Source organism: Lathyrus oleraceus, chromosome 1, assembly GCF_024323335.1.
Source record: "Lathyrus oleraceus cultivar Zhongwan6 chromosome 1, CAAS_Psat_ZW6_1.0, whole genome shotgun sequence".
NCBI classification, from domain to species: domain Eukaryota; kingdom Viridiplantae; phylum Streptophyta; class Magnoliopsida; order Fabales; family Fabaceae; genus Lathyrus; species Lathyrus oleraceus.
The window spans coordinates 206,855,462-206,874,401 of record NC_066579.1 but is presented as its reverse complement, the minus strand read 5'-3'; positions in this window follow the sequence as shown (position 1 = coordinate 206,874,401).

Below are 18,940 nucleotides of genomic sequence, written 5' to 3'. Positions count from 1 at the left end.
CTCAAAAAGATAACCCACCCACAGGGAAGGAAGCAAGGTGCACAATGATCCTTGAGACTATGCAATGATATGATATGAGGCCATGAGGGATCTTAGGGACAAAATTGGGGTCTTACATAATGCAATGCTAATGTAATGTTAATGACCTAAAAATGAAATGAATGCATGAATGTGGGGTGCAAATTTGAGGTGCTACATCTGCCCCTATTCAATCAATTGGGAACCTGAACGGGTGAGAGCAACGGCTGTCAGACCTTCAAGGTACACAGGGATTGAATACCAAAAGAACCGTAGAATTTGCACTCTGCGGGGGATAACCAAAGAAACAGTCGACTTGATATACACTGATATCAAGGAAAGTGGGGCCATTTACCGATGGCGGATGGTGGAACAGTCGACTTGATATACACTGATATCAAGGAAAGCGAGGCCATTTACCGATGGCGGCTGGTGGAACAGTCGACTTGATATACACTGATATCAAGGAAAGCGGGCCATTTACCGATGGCGGCTGGTGGAACAGTCGACTTGATATACACTGATATCAAGGAAAGCGAGCCATTTACCGATGGCGGCTGGTGGAACAGTCGACTTGATATACACTGATATCAAGGAAAGCGAGCCATTTACCGATGGCGGCTGGTGGAACAGTCGACTTGATATACACTGATATCAAGGAAAGCGGGGCCATTTACCGATGGCGGCTTCGACTGGGGAGGAACAAGATGTTTACAACTGGAACCAGACAAGACGTTTACCGACGACTCTACTGGGGATTTTGATATGTACCAAAGAACGGATACATGACCAGACATTGACCGATGACTGGGAAGAACTCGATGTTTACCGACACCGAAAGATGGTGTTTACCGACACCAAAAAGGGAACGACCAGACATTTACCGATGACTGGAAAAAAGGATACACAACCAGACGTTAACGGACGAATGGGGAAAAACTCGATGTTTACCGACATCGAAAGATGATGTTTACTGACACCAAAGAAGAACGACCAGACATTTACCGATGACTGGGAAGAACTCGATGTTTACCGACACCGAAAGATGGTGTTTACCGACACCAAAAAAGATCGACCAGACATTTACCGATGACTGGGAAGGAACTCGATGTTTACCGACACCGAAAGATGGTGTTTACCGACACGAACAAAAGGGTGACCAGACATTTACCGATGACTGGAAAAAAAGTACAACCAGACGTCAACGGACGAATGGGAAAAACTCGACGTTTACCGACATCGAAAGATGATGTTTACCGACACCAAAAGAAGGACGACCAGACATTTATCAATGACTGGAAAAAAGATACACAAGCAGACGTCAACAGACGAATGGGAAAAACTCGACCAGACATCAACGGATGATTGGGAGAAAGAAACCACGACCAGACGCCAACGGACGAATGGGAAGAGAAACTCAACCAGACATCAACGGATGAATGGGAGAAAGAAACCATGACCAGACGCCAACGGACGAATGGGAAAGACTCAACCAGACATCAACGGATGAATGGGAGAAAGAAACCACGACCAGACATCGAAAGATGATGAATGGGAAGGGAAACCACGACCAGACGCCAACGGGCGAATGGGAAAGACTCAACCAGACATCAACGGATGAATGGGAGAAAGAAACCACGAACAGACATCGAAAGATGATGAATGGGAAGAGAAAACACGACCGGACGCCAACGGACGAATGGGAAAGACTCAACTAGACATCAACGGATGAATGGGAGAAAGAAACCACGACCAGACATCGAAAGATGATGAATGGGAAGAGAAACCACGACCAGACGCCAACGGACGAATGGGAAATACTCAACCAGACATCAACGGATGAATGGGAAGCAAACTCGATGTTACGGACATCGAAAGATGATGTCTACAGACACCAACAAAGGAAGGACCCACACGGGGATCAACATGACACCTACTGGTATCGTAAGAATGCCATCTACATATGTCAAGACAAGGTCAGACACTCTTCGGGGACTACTCTGGGGGAGTCAAGCTTTCCTTCCACTAACGGGTGAGGAAATAAACCTCTCTGGGGCTCACCAATCCTGAATGTTGCCAAGAGCAACTGCAGCAAATGTGCCATACAGATGTTGAAAAATGATCCATCTCTGCTGGGGATGTGACCCAATCTGCCAGATGCAAGGGAGGAAAACTCCTGCTGGGAAAGTGAATGATCACTCCACTGAGCGCACGATTCCTGATTCGACCTCTCAACTCTGTGGGGAGTAGCACTGTTGAGGACGCTTGCTGATCTGTCATTCTCGAAACGGCAGAGAAACCCACTCAACTAGGGAGTCACTTGTTGGGAAAACTCCAACCTCTCAACCATGCTAGGGAAACCAATTCTGAAATCGACCCAAGCGACCCAACGTCACGATGCTAAACTCCTCAGAATAACATCACCGACCAGATAAACCCATTCTCGAATGGTAACCACGGCTTAGGGCTAGTTTATGCTTGCAATGCTGATGCATGAATTTTTACAGCGTAATGCTCCATACTCATGGAAATGCTACGCAATTAATGATGCAATATGCTATGCTTATCTAAATGATGAATGCATAAAAAATATCCCCCTCCGGGGACTCTTCTGGGGAGCTCGAGGAACTCTGCTGAGGAACTTGATGTCACTCCCATCTCCACCCTGCTGGGGAACAGCGCTGCTTCTGGGGAACGGATAATCCTCATTGGGGAAGACCTCCACTGAACCCGATCGCTTGGGGACTTCGCTGGGGAAAACAAACAACGCCCACCTCCGCCGGGGAAACAGCAACCTTCAGACTTGCTGGGGAACTAACATCAACCCTGCTGGGGAACTAACATCAACCCTGTTGGGGATTACAACACTTCAGGCCCGGCTGCTGAGGAACAAATTACCCACAGACACCTCCGCTGGGGAAACAACAATTTTCCGGCTCGCTGGGGAACTAACAGTCCTCAGACCTGCTGGGGAAAGGGCAACCTTCAAACCTGGCCGGGAAAGAACATCCTCAACCCTGCTGGGGATTACATTCTCAACCCTGCTGGGGAAGATAACCAATCTCAAGCCTGATTGCCGAGGAAACACCGCTCTCGAATCCGCTGGGGAGATAACGACCTCGAACCCACTGAGAAGATACGGCTTATTGGACACGGACCGCCCGTCGATTCGTCGAACACTGGCATTCACCATCCAACCACAGGGTAAACTTTCCACTTTTGAGAGCTCCCAGACTCATCTGGTCTCTTCTGATTCATCACCTTGTATTCTCGGTTTTTCTCTACTTCGAGACGATCGATCTCCTCAGATCCGGGCCAACTCTCTAATCCTCAGACTTTGAAGAGTCTTCTTGATTACCCTCTAGGATCGTCACAATTCTTTCGCCGTTTTTTCACCGTTCTTCAATCCCTTATCCCTGATTGGACTCCACGGGGATCTCTTGTCAAACACTTCACATCACAACCTGCAAGTGAGTGAGAATATCTAACAGCACCTGCAAAAGAGATCGTCAGATAAAAATGTGCCACAAGCGTGCTAAAATTTCAACACCTAGGTGTAGCACCTCAAATTTGCACCCTACCTTTTGTACATTCATTTCACATTAGGTCATTAACATAACATAGTCCATTGCATAACATTGCATTGTCCATTTGCCCAAGTGCAAGCCATTCAGAAGAATTAGGTCAAACTGGTCAAGAGATCAGGTCAAACTAGCAAGCATGTGCTATTTTCATTGAAACAAAGCCCTATGGTTGATTTATCAAGTTCATATGGTCTAAGGATCATTGTGAAGTGGTTTGGCCAAAGATTGGATGCTCAGAAGTCATCAGTCAAGCTGAATTTCAGCTGAAACCATAGAAAGTCAACTGTGGTCAACTGTGGTCAACTATGCATGATTTTATGGATTTGAAGGTGTGAGATGGTTTGAAAGGCTTCATTCATGTCCATACAAGTCTCATTTGACATACCAAAGATCAAGGTTGAAGAAAATAAAGTCAGACAAGAAGTTTCCTAAAATGGCAGGTGACCTGTAATTTCAGCTGCCCAAAATGGAAAGTTTTTCTCCCCAAAATTACTTCATCATACAAGCTTCAAATGGAATTTTGTCCGACATGAAAGTTGAAGATCTTGATCTCACCATTCCAAAAAGTCCAAGAACTTGAAATTCCCATGTGTGGTTGGCAAGATATGGTCCAGTCATTTTCCAAAAATGCCCAAATTCAAAGTGCCATAACTTTCACATGGAATGGCCAAATTGGATGGTTCTTCTTTGAGCAAACCACATTTGATGTGTACTATCCAAATCCATCATCACATTTTGCCAAAAGCCTTCACATAAAAAGGTCATTTTTCAAGTGTACCAATTAAAAAGCCAAGGGCAAAAAGGTCCAAATTTCAAAGTACAAAGAATTTTGACATGGGACCAATTCCAATAGCTTCCAAATGCATTTTATGACTTGCTCAAGGTGGAAAATCACTGTTACATTGCTTCAAGCCATCCAAGGGCAAAAAGGCCAAAATGCTTAAGTGTGCACATTTCACTAATCATCAAAATGGTGCTAATCATGATTAAGCTTGGATTAACATGAAGTATAAAGCCTTAATTCTAACAGAATTGGAGGACCAATAATCACTTTTTCAGATCCAATCCAAAAAAATCACAGATTCTCTCAAAATTCTCCAAGTTTCATCTTCATTTTTTCCATCAATTCTTCAAGAATTTGCTAATGCTTGTGCTAGTTGATGCTTGATTCTTCCTCTGCAGGTCTTGGATGATTTCTGTTTTTGGTATTTGAAGCAAGAAACACGTTGTAAGACCCCAATTTTGTCCCTAAGATCCCTCATGGCCCATATCATTGCCTCAAGGATCTTTGTACACCTTTGCTTGCCTCCTAGTGGGTGGGTATCTTGTGAGTATGGTTCTTGATCACCAAGCATGTATTGCATTTGTATATCATTGCTTTTCATCTGTCTATTAACCAAAAGTACAAAAATATTGTCATCTAACCATGTTGCTTGCAGATGAAGCCAATTAGGTCAAATCAGTCAAAGTCAGTCATTGAGATAGATGGTGGCCATTCTTGTAGAATTTGGGCACCATGATCATTCATCAAGAGTTCACATGAGTTGTGACATCATTTTGAATCAAGATATCAAGTGGTAGGGGCTTGGAATTCATCAGAGCATGGTTCAGTCAAGCAAAACCCTAGCAAAGTCAACTGAAGTCAACCTTGGTCAACTGTGCATTTAATCAGTGATTTGATGGTGGGAATTGGTCTGAGAGGTCTCATTAATGTCCATATAAGCCTCATATAACATGTCAAACATCCACAGTGAAGAATTTGAAGTCAGTCAAGAAATTTCCCAAAATAGAAAGTTGACCTGTAATTGGACTTTGCCAAAAATGGAAACTTCTTCTCCTCAACATTACATCATCATACAAGCTTCAAATTAATTTTTGCCCAACATGAAAGTTGAATATCTTGTTCTCCCATTTCCAAAAAGTCCAAGAACACTCAATTCCCATTTATGGTTGGCAAGTTATGATCAAATCATTCTCAAAAAATTTTGAACTTCAAAAGGCCATAACTTCCAAACCATTTGGCCAAATTGGGTGGGGTTTTTTTGCTACAAGTCCTATTTGATGTGCTCTATCCAAATCTTTCATCACAATTCATCAAAAATTCACCAATCAAAATGGAATTTTTTAAGTAGCATGAATTAATATAAGTGAGGTGAAAAAATGGACTTTCAATTTAATCATTTCCAACATATTCCACCAATTGAAAGTGGTCAGAAATCATGTTTGGAGATTGTCCAAGGCCCATTTTTGTCCATTAGCCATGCACCCCCATGCAACTTGAATGGATTTTAGCAAATTTCCAAAACATGTCATTTTAGCAAATTGTGATTACCACTCACTAACCAAACACTTAGTAACTAAACACAGAATATATATGGAACATTTTCTGCAGAAACCCTAGCAGCCACTTTTACTAAAACAGATCAAAAACACTCTTCCTCTCAAAACACTCATTTTCTCCATCTTGATTTTTTGCTGAAAACTCAAAAGAACTCGAGCTGGGCTTGTTTGTTTCATCACATACCAACCATTTGGAAGCTGTTGCAAGTGTGATTTCTCAACTGTAAGCAAGGATACTACCACTGTTGCATCAAGAGCATTTCCATGGCAGACTTGGTTTGGAGCTAGAATCGACATTGCTGAGCTAAAATTCCTCGACCATTCATCATCTAGATCAACTTTGGTCATCTGTTTCAGCCTTGCATAACCAAACAACCACTGCATCACCACTGTGTCGCATTACGCGAAAAACCGGCGGGAAAACAAGAACAACAGAGCCGCCACCGTGCGTTATTTATCCCAAAAGAGGGAAAGGAAACGCTCGAAGTAAACCTGGAAAAGACATGGTCTCGCGACCAAAGAGAATGGGATCGGGAGTCGGTTATGCGAAGGGAAGGTATTAGCACCCCTACGCATCCGTCGTACTCGACGGGATCCACGCACAATAGGAAGGAAAATGGTTGCTAAAACACTGCTCAAACAAACATACACTGGCTGAAAGAGACACAAGAAAACAGACTGAAACTGACTCGGCAGGATATCGCATCCTGGGCCTACTTAGTCTATCAAGCATAGACATCAGAGTCGAAGTAGTTCGGGCAGGGGAAACGACACATGCTCGCTAGGATATCGCATCCTATGCATACGTATCTTCTTGGACGAAGAAGAATCAGAGCATTCGTAGCTCGGCTGACACGCACTCAAACAAACACAGGCAAAGGCAAACGTGGAGCCTGAATGCCAATCATTGGGCTTACATCAGCATCCGAACCAAAACACACACCAACACTGGAACCCGAATACCACTCGATGGACTTACCTCAGCTTCCAAGCACACAACAACACAAAACAAAGACACAGGCGCCCGGAGAGATCTGCTAATCTCCTGCCTACGTACCTCATCTGGTATGAGGATCAGGGCGACGTAGTTCCCCTACGAAGGGACACAGGACTAGCCTAACCAGATAACAGAGGGAGACACAACTAGGGAGACTACGACTCGAGCCTAGTGTTATCATGCAAAATCATCCCTAAGTTAAGGTTTCTAACTAACTTGCACAGGAAGCAAGCCTATCCTAAACATAAGCAATAGAAAATCAATCACAAACAGCACAGCACACACTATATGCACACAAGTGAGGCTCAAACAAGGGGTAAGGCTGCAAAGGCAAGCCATCTGTACATGGGTAGTATTCGCTCTTAACCTTGCCATTGCGGGGCTAAGGTGAAGCAGATGAAAGGTGAGTGAAGATTAGACTTCACAGCTCTTATCCCTGACCAGGGAGAGCTTCAGACAAAGGAGCGTGGGTCCAGAATGGAGGGACCCTTCTACGCTCAAAGACTCTGACTCGATTGCGCAACAGCACAAGATCTTGGGTTTGTGTCCCAATGCATCAACACACAACCGTGTGAGTAGAGGGACGACTCAACAGAATAGTGGGGGATAGATTGCATATCCCTTTGATCCACCAATTGCCTCATAGAGGTCTTCACCTGCTTGGCACAAAATGTAAACAACCACAAACATCGCCTCTTAAGGAGGACTTCAGACAGTTGCCTGGCCAAGTAACAGGCCAGGTCTTCCAGACTACATGGAGAATAGAAGTCCTACCTCAAGTGGTTTAAAAACCAAGCAGCTGCAAGCAAGTTCTTAAAGAACTGTAAGCGACTAAATGTACCTGAAATCAATCAAGTATCATCAGTACTCAGACAAACCAACAATAAACAGCAAATTGTTAATCAGTTATTCTGTACAAAGCAACACAAGTTAATGCACACAAGTGCAAGCTATAAGCTCAAGCTCAAGCATCAATCCCTACAAAACAAAGTCAAGTTAGTTTATAAACATCAACCAAACTCAATTCAAGTTGCCTTGAAGCAATCTCCTTAAGCATTGTGCATTTCGTCCTGAAAATCCACACCAAATGTGAGAAACTAGACCACTAGGCCAAGCCTAGGGTCCAAAGGGGATAAAAAATCTAAACAACAAGTGCAATTCAACCAAAATCACATTCAAACAAATTAGAAACAAATGCAATTGGTCCCATGCTCATATCAATCACCATTATCATTTCATGCACAATTTAACATCAATCATGCAATTTACAACTTCAATTGACCAAACAGAACTATCTCACTCAAATCCATATCAAAACAATTCAATTAATTCCACAAAAATTCACACCTAAACAGGACACATTCAATGTATAGCATGTCAATTTTCAGCTCAATTGGACAAAATAAAGTAGGGCAATGAAAATCAAGAAGTCCAGACACATTTATACAAGCCAATTCAAGGCCTCCACATAAGCATCAACTTCCAAAAATCACAAAACAGTGACAACAATTGAGAAATGAATGGGATCAAAACCATGATGTCCTACAATGTCTCTAAAATGCTCATGTCAAATTCCATCTTCATCCAATACACTATGAGAATTTCACAAGCAAAATGCCAACATGTATCACACAATGTTACCAAATGAGCATACAGTGAAGAAAATTATCAATCAATTAGAAAACTCCATCAAAAATTCCAGAACAAATCACATGTTATCTTGACATATCAGTGATCATTCATGCGAAATTTCAGCTCAAACCAACATCCCTAAGCATTTTAAACAAAATCATGAAGTTGACCTAGCTTGGTGTGACACAAATTGTCACACCTTAATTCAAAAATTCATATCTCCCTCACCAAGTATCCAAAAATCATAAACTCTACATGAAAATCACCATCAAGATGTCCAGAACAAGCACAAAAATTTTCATCCATTTATTTAAAGGTATCATCATTTCATGAAAGATTTGGCATGACATGTACAAAATGCATACATTGAAACAAACCCTGGGCAATTTATTTTTCCACACGTGCACAAAAATATTAAAAATCACCATAAAAAGCTACACATCACAAGGAGAATAATGCAAAAAGTCTCATCGAATTTGGACAAAAAATGAAGAACTTATGAATTTTTGAAGTTTGGAAAACAATGCATATGGAAATTGGAGGGAAAAATAAAATGGATTTAAGTTTGAAAACATGCTGCAGGTGATACGCGTATGGTGCACAGTGATACGCGTATGGCCAGTGGTGGCTCAGTGATACGCGTATGGCGCATAGTGATACGCGTATGGCGCACAGTGATACGCGTATGGCGCATAGTGATACGCGTATGGCCAGCGGTGGTTTCCACCATCTTCTTCGCGAAGACGGCGGAGCTGTGTTCAGAAAATTTTCCAGAATTTTGAGATGCATACATCAACAGAAAGCTCTTTCAATGTAGATGACAGATCAATCAATATCTAAACCTAACAATCCATGGATTAAGAGATCCGAGCAAAAACATTTGGACATGTCAAACTTTAAGCAAGCATAACTCATTCATTTTTTATCCATTTCACACGAATTTTATATCAAATTAATCAGCATGAAAAACTCTATCTAAACATGTTAATGGAATTAAGAATTGAGAGATTCGAAAACTGCACCTCTTGAAGAGCAGTCCCTAAATGTGCACGATCCAAGGCTTTAAATGATCCAAATCAGCTCCTGAGATGATAACTTGAAGCTTTATGTGTGAATTGAAGCTTGAAACGAACTAGATCTTGATTAATCTTCCACTTCCATCTTCATGAGTTTGCTTGAAATGTACACAAATTTTGCTCGAATTTGATGATCCAATGCTTGATTCTTCATCCACTACACTCAATAAACCAGAATATGGAAGAAAATGCTATGCTATGTGGAGAATTTTCAGGTTTTGATTGAGAGAAAATTTTGGAGGGAAAAAGTTTCAAGATCCAAAAATGGTGAAAAAAGTGATTAACCTCCTAAATTCTGTTATGATTAGAGTATATATATGCTCTACTAATCACTCTCTAATCATGTTTAACCTCCTAATTTGCTTATGAAATGATGATGATGATTGATATGAACATGGAACCAATTAAGTTTGTTTCTTGATTGTTTGAACTTGATTTTGGACACTTGTCACTTGCTGTTTTGATTTTCTTATCTCTTTTTGACCCTAGGCTTGTCCTAGTGGTCATGTTGCTCATGTTTAAGTTTGTTGTTTCAGGTTAAGCAACAAATACCCAAAGAGATCAATACAAATTGATTGAGCTTGATTGATTATCATGACTAACTTGTTTGTTTTGTAGGTTGCTTGGCTCACATGCTTTGAGCTTTGTGCATTGCACCTTTAACTGATTGTGTTGACTGTTGATCCCTATCTTATTTTGGTTTGACTTTGAGTTGTGTACTGATTCTGTTTGACTGGTTTCAGGTACCCTTAGTTTCTTAGTTCTTTAAGAACTTGCTTTGCTTTGCTTAATAGCAATTTGCATTGAGGTATAACTTCTTATCTTCATGTAGTCTGGAAGACCTGGCCTGTTACTTGGCCAGGCAACTGTCTGAAGTCCTCCTTAAGAGGCAATGCTTGTGTGTGTTTACATTTGTCCCAAGCAGGAAAAGTCCTTTGAATAAGGCAATTGGTAGAATCCAAGAGATATGCAACCTATCTCCTACTATTCAGTGTGTCACTCACCTTGCTCACACCACATGTGTTGATGCATAGTGAGTAAAAACCCAAGATCTATCGAGTCAATAATCTGTGGAGAGAGTTCCTACTTTCTGAACTCCCACACCTTCTGATATTCAAATGCTCTCCCTGGCCAGGGATAAGAGCAATGAGGCACACCCCTCATATCTTTTCATCTGCTTCACCTTAGCCCCTCAATGGCAAGGTTAAGAGCATCATTAACCCTATTCCAGTTGGCTTCAATGCCTAACCCTTTTGTATGAGCCTGATTGTTTGGTTATAGTGTGTGCTGAATGACTTCAATTGATTGATTGCTTACCTCATATACACATGTCTGCTTGCATGCTCTATGCATTTATCATCATTAATTGCTCATTAGTGCATGATCATTTCTTTTGTCTTTGTGACATATCCTTGTTGATTGCCCATTGAGGACAATTGTAAGACCATCCTTTGGCCATTGTTCCTATGATATGGAAGTGAGTATAAGACCATTTCATTGGCCACTCATCTTCTCTTTGCTTGATGCATTTGCATTTGTTGTATGTGAGGATGCAATTGTAAGTCCCTGCAAGTTGGCATTTGCTTTCCTATGATCATATGTTGGATATTGGTATAAGCCCAGACAGATTGGCATCCGGTATCCAAGTTTCGTTTTGTTTTAGGAGATTGGAATAAGTCCATCTATTGGCTTCCGACATCCTTGTTTCTTTGTTTAGGAGATTGGTGTAAATCCATCTATTGGTATCCGGTATCCGCTTTTGTTTGTGAGATTGGAGTAAGACCATCGAGTGGCATCCGGTATCATTTGTTTGCTTATTTTGTTATTGCTCATGGCCTATTCCAAAGGACACACTTAAATCATCTTCTATATGATTTTAAGAAGTGAACATTTTAGGAAGTTTTACAAACCATTTTCATCCATTCATCCCCATTATGTCCTAAACCTTTTCACACATTACTTTCAAACTTGAGATAGATATTGTGCAAACATCTTCATGCTTTTAAACTAAAAACCTGGACCCCAAGTCCTTGACTTTTTCAAACTCCATTTCATCATACTTCTTTTGAATCAATCTTAATCATACTTTGACCCTACTTTCATAATCACAATCAATTAACTTCACCCATTCAATTGTTTTGGCTTTGTCCATTGTTAATCTTTTCACACATTAGCCATAGGTTTCAAATATCATTGTGGTTGATGTAAACCTCACCTTATCCTTAGTGAGTCGACTATAAGACTTCCGTACTGAAAACAAGGTTAACCCCTCTAGTACGTCGAAGCTATCCTCGCATGGTGGATGTTGGTCTTGGTCGAGTTTTCTCCCATTGATAATGAAAAGCCTCAGTGCTATTGTTTAAAATTGAATCCACTAACTTTTGGAAATCTTTTAGCCGAACTACTGCATTTTGATCCTTACCTTTGATGGAAGGTACGTAGGCAACGGGTTCATCCGTTCGAACACAAAAATAATAAAAAATGTATATTCTTTTCTCATCATCCCAATCATGTTTGCACAATACTTATGTCATAACAAATAACGATTTTATACAACAAGTGTGAAAAGGGCTCCCTAGGAGTACCTAGGACGTAGTGGGTGCCTAACACCTTCCCATTGCGTAATTTACACCTTACCCAGACTCTCTGATCTTTTCATTAGTTTTCTACGCGTAAAACTTCTTAGGCTTTTGTTCGCTTTTTAGCCAGTCCTTTGGATAAATAAAAGTGCGGTGGCGACTCGAATTCATTGTATGCTTTGCTTATGGTTTAATCAATAAATCATATAGCGACGAATACACCGCTACAGAAAAGTGGCGACTCTGCTGGGACGCATCTCATCCCTGGTTGTATTGCCTACTTTTCACCCTTGTTGTGTGATATATTATTATTTGTTATATGACATATTTTTGTACCATTTGGGATAACTGTATTGATTGTAATGTTTGAATTGCTTGATATACAATTGCTGTTTGCTTTAGTGATCTGTGAGACGAGTTCTATACCCGAACTCGAGTGCACTCTAGGATAGGAGAATGGCATAGTCTTGTTGACTGGTGTGGAGTATTCCTTAGCCAGTTGACTTGCGAGTCCATTCACTTGGTGGAGGTCATGTTGGATTAATAATGTCACACAAGTTATTTGTGGTTAGGCATTATTCTTTCAATCATGTGCTGCAGAAGCCAAGGACCTTAGTTTACCAAGCCCATCTTGGCCTTTTTTTAGGAACGTAGTGCGGAGGTCGTTCAGATGTAAGTTCTGATGCGATTGTTACGCGATACTACACTCATAAGAGTTTCTCTTGAGAATATTTTTGGAATACGAGTATTCGTTCCTCCGATAATATTCGAAAGATGGAACGATGATTATGGGAACCTTTGATAGAACATGTCTGGCAGGTTTAAACCCTAGTACACTCCCTTTGGGTGGTTCTTAACCGAAACTCCATGCTCGTGACTCTCAACAAACTCGTGATTCGTGGTTGAGTCGTTCAGACAACCTTAATATCAATGGAACCTGGGCGTTGATCAGGTATAAAACCTAAATCCCCCAAAAAGGATGGTTGATATTAAGGATGTTAGAGCCGGTTCATGTACCGTTAATATCAATCACCATTATCATTTCATGCACAATTTAACATCAATCATGCAATTTACAACTTCAATTGACCAAACAGAACTATCTCACTCAAATCCATATCAAAACAATTCAATTAATTCCACAAAACTTCACACCTAAACAGGACACATTCAATGTATAGCATGTCAATTTTCAGCTCAATTGGACAAAATAAAGTAGGGCAATGAAAATCAAGAAGTCCAGACACATTATACAAGCCAATTCAAGGCCTCCACATAAGCATCAACTTCCAAAAATCACAAAACAGTGACAACAATTGAGAAATGAATGGGATCAAAACCATGATGTCCTACAATGTCTCTAAAATGCTCATGTCAAATTCCATCTTCATCCAATACACTATGAGAATTTCACAAGCAAAATGCCAACATGTATCACATAATGTTACCAAATGAGCATACAGTGAAGAAAATTATCAATCAATTAGAAAACTCCATCAAAAATTCCAGAACAAATCACATGTTATCTTGACATATCAATGATCATTCATGCAAAATTTCAGCTCAAATCAACATCCCTAAGCATTTTAAACAAAATCATGAAGTTGACCTAGCTTGGTGTGACACAAATTGTCACACCTTAATTCAAAAATTCATATCTCCCTCACCAAGTATCCAAAAATCATAAACTCTACATGAAAATCACCATCAAGATGTCCAGAACAAGCACAAAAATTTTCATCCATTTATTTAAAGGTATCATCATTTCATGAAAGATTTGGCATGACATGTACAAAATGCATACATTGAAACAAACCCTGGGCAATTTATTTTTCCACACGTGCACAAAAATATTAAAAATCACCATAAAAAGCTACACATCACAAGGAGAATAATGCAAAAAGTCTCATCGAATTTGGACAAAAAATGAAGAACTTATGAATTTTTGAAGTTTGGAAAACAATGCATATGGAAATTGGAGGGAAAAATAAAATGGATTTAAGTTTGAAAACATGCTGCAGGTGATACGCGTATGGTGCACAGTGATACGCGTATGGCCAGTGGTGGCTCAGTGATACGCGTATGGCGCATAGTGATACGCGTATGGCGCACAGTGATACGCGTATGGCGCATAGTGATACGCGTATGGCCAGCGGTGGTTTCCACCATCTTCTTCGCGAAGACGGCGGAGTTGTGTTCAAAAAATTTTCCAGAATTTTGAGATGCATACATCAACAGAAAGCTCTTTCAATGTAGATGACAGATCAATCAATATCTAAACCTAACAATCCATGGATTAAGAGATCCGAGCAAAAACATTTGGACATGTCAAACTTTAAGCAAGCATAACTCATTCATTTTTTATCCATTTCACACGAATTTTATATCAAATTAATCAGCATGAAAAACTCTATCTAAACATGTTAATGGAATTAAGAATTGAGAGATTCGAAAACTGCACCTCTTGAAGAGCAGTCCCTAAATGTGCACGATCCAAGGCTTTAAATGATCCAAATCAGCTCCTGAGATGATAACTTGAAGCTTTATGTGTGAATTGAAGCTTGAAACGAACTAGATCTTGATTAATCTTCCACTTCCATCTTCATGAGTTTGCTTGAAATGTACACAAATTTTGCTCGAATTTGATGATCCAATGCTTGATTCTTCATCCACTACACTCAATAAACCAGAATATGGAAGAAAATGCTATGCTATGTGGAGAATTTTCAGGTTTTGATTGAGAGAAAATTTTGGAGGGAAAAAGTTTCAAGATCCAAAAATGGTGAAAAAAGTGATTAACCTCCTAAATTCTGTTATGATTAGAGTATATATATGCTCTACTAATCACTCTCTAATCATGTTTAAGCCAAATGTTAATGAAATGAATGAATTAGGGAGTGTTTTGGCAAATTGAGTTTTCACCCTATGCATGAAAATGCATGGTGAATAGTGCATGAATTTTCCTCCAAATTTACTCAAAAAATATGTTTTGGATCAAGTTTCAAATGATGTTTGTAAGCCAATGCAAATGAAATTATGTGTAAACCATGAATATTTCTCAAAATCACTTTTTCCCTCCACTTTTTAAAATTAAATCACTTGAAAAATGGACTTTTTATGTGATGAGTTTTCATGAAATGTGATGATGGATTATGAAAGTACACATCAAATGTGGTTTGCTCAAAGAAAAACCATCCAATTTGGCCACTCCATGTGAGAGTTATGCCACTTTGATTTCGGGCATCTTCTGAAAATGATTGGACCATATCTTGCTAACCACACATGGGAATCTCAAGTTCTTGGACTTTTTGGAATGGTGAGATCAAGATCTCCAACTTTCATGTTGAACAAAACTTCATTTGAAACATTTTTGGACACGTAATTTTGAGGAGAAAAACTTTCCATTTTTGGCAATTTTCAATTACAAGTCACTTTCTATTTTTGGAAAGTTTCCATCTGACTTTATTTTCTTCATTCTTGATGTTTGAAATGTCAAATGAAACTTGTTTCAACCTGAATGAAATATATCCAACTCAATTCCACTTCCAAATCCATCAAATCAGGCACAGTTGACCACAGTTGACTTTCTATGGTTCCAGATGAAATTCAGCCTGACAGTTGAGCTTTGATCATCCAATCTTTGGGCCAAACCATTTCAAAATGATCCTTAGACCATATGAACTTGATAAATCAACCCTAGGGCTTTGTCCCAATGAAAATAGCACATGCTTGCTTGTTTGACTGATTCTCCTGACCAGTTTGACCTAATTTATCAGTGGGCTTGCACTTGGGCAAATGGCTATGCAATGCTATGCAATGGACTATGTAATGTTCATGACCTAATGATGAAAATGTATGTACAAATGGGAGGTGCAAATTTGAGGTGCTACACACTGCACTTCAAATCAAGTGAGTTTTCGAATCTCTCTATTTCCAAAATCATGCTATGCTTTGGATAGAGCTTGCTTTGCTGGTCACAATGAGCTTTGAGTCATTAAAAATGGTTGCATATTGAGAGAGATACATGGATTCAAAGTTTCATATGTGAATATGTTTGTGCTTTGTTCTTTCTTGTTAGCATGATTTAATGAAAATGATTGTTGGTTTGTTAATGTACATGATGAGATGAATGCATTGGTATGTTGTTTTCTGATTTTGGTTGCGAATTGTTGTTGGCTGGATAACCCCATTCATGAACACGACTACTGTAGCTATAAACCCTAGAAAATTTGAACCCAGGTTTTGTCTTATACGCGTTTGGCTGTTTTGTTCTTTTGTTCTGCATGAAGCTACTGTACCATTGCCATGTAACAAATCGCTGGACGCCACGCTTCTTTCTGGAACGCAGCGTTCCATTTAAATGAACCCATAATTACAAATATGCCATTCCGTGTTTATTTATTTAATTAATTCATTTTCTTTCTCAATTTTATTTCATTTTGTGACACCAACATACAAAAATCATAAGTCAATCAATTTTGATCCAAATTTCATGGGATTTTTTGCAAAATACTCCTCTTGATCTCTAGTTTTTTATCATGATTTTTCCAGATTTTTTGCATGTGTGGATTTTAAAATGTGCTAGGGTTTGTCATATGTGTCCATTTTGTGCATGTCTCACCAAATTGATTGTGAAATGATGATACTTTATCCAATGAGGCTGAAATGTTTTGTGCTTAAACTAGACACATTCATGGTGATTTGGGTGTAGAGTTTGTGAATTTATCATTGCTGGTTTGTGAGTTATGATTTTTTGATTAGGGGTGTGACAATTTGTGTCACACCATTGATGTCCAACTTCATGATTTTTATTACCATGCTTAATGAACTCAAATTGGTTTGAACTTTTGCATGAACATACTTATGGATGTCTAGAATACATGTGAATTTTTTCTGGAATTATTGATGGCATTTCCTATTTGTTTGGGATTTTCTCCCCTGTTTGGTCATATGTTGACTTTTTATGACACATGTTCTCATTTGATTTGTGAAATTCTCATACTTAGTTGGATGGACATGAAATTTGACATGTGATTAGTAGACATCTTAAGCTTTGTCATGGTTTTAGTCCCATTCATTTATCATGTGTTGTCACTGATTTATGATTTATTGAAGTTGGTGCATGTTTGGTTGACTTCTTTGAGCATGCTTGAACTTGCCTTGCCTTTCTGATTTTCATTGACCTACTTCCCTTGATCCAAATGAGCTGAAATTTGGTATGCATATCATGTTATGGTTGATGTTTAATCATGAATTATTTGATGATTTATTGAAATGTTTATGATTGGTTTTGAGTTAAGTCTTGCTGTTGACTTCTATGAGCTTCTATATGCCATGCCTTGACCTAATTTGCTTATGAAATGATGATGATGATTGATATGAACATGGAACCAATTAAGTTTGTTTCTTGATTGTTTGAACTTGATTTTGGACACTTGTCACTTGCTGTTTTGATTTTCTTATCTCTTTTTGACCCTAGGCTTGTCCTAGTGGTCATGTTGCTCATGTTTAAGTTTGTTGTTTCAGGTTAAGCAACAAATACCCAAAGAGATCAATACAAATTGATTGAGCTTGATTGATTATCATGACTAACTTGTTTGTTTTGTAGGTTGCTTGGCTCACATGCTTTGAGCTTTGTGCATTGCACCTTTAACTGATTGTGTTGACTGTTGATCCCTATCTTATTTTGGTTTGACTTTGAGTTGTGTACTGATTCTGTTTGACTGGTTTCAGGTACCCTTAGTTTCTTAGTTCTTTAAGAACTTGCTTTGCTTTGCTTAATAGCAATTTGCATTGAGGTATAACTTCTTATCTTCATGTAGTCTGGAAGACCTGGCCTGTTACTTGGCCAGGCAACTGTCTGAAGTCCTCCTTAAGAGGCAATGCTTGTGTGTGTTTACATTTGTCCCAAGCAGGAAAAGTCCTTTGAATAAGGCAATTGGTAGAATCCAAGAGATATGCAACCTATCTCCTACTATTCAGTGTGTCACTCACCTTGCTCACACCACATGTGTTGATGCATAGTGAGTAAAAACCCAAGATCTATCGAGTCAATAATCTGTGGAGAGAGTTCCTACTTTCTGAACTCCCACACCTTCTGATATTCAAATGCTCTCCCTGGCCAGGGATAAGAGCAATGAGGCACACCCCTCATATCTTTTCATCTGCTTCACCTTAGCCCCTCAATGGCAAGGTTAAGAGCATCATTAACCCTATTCCAGTTGGCTTCAATGCCTAACCCTTTTGTATGAGCCTGATTGTTTGGTTATAGTGTGTGCTGAATGACTTCAATTGATTGATTGCTTACCTCATATACACATGTCTGCTTGCATGCTCTATGCATTTATCATCATTAATTGCTCATTAGTGCATGATCATTTCTTTTGTCTTTGTGACATATCCTTGTTGATTGCCCATTGAGGACAATTGTAAGACCATCCTTTGGCCATTGTTCCTATGATATGGAAGTGAGTATAAGACCATTTCATTGGCCACTCATCTTCTCTTTGCTTGATGCATTTGCATTTGTTGTATGTGAGGATGCAATTGTAAGTCCCTGCAAGTTGGCATTTGCTTTCCTATGATCATATGTTGGATATTGGTATAAGCCCAGACAGATTGGCATCCGGTATCCAAGTTTCGTTTTGTTTTAGGAGATTGGAATAAGTCCATCTATTGGCTTCCGACATCCTTGTTTCTTTGTTTAGGAGATTG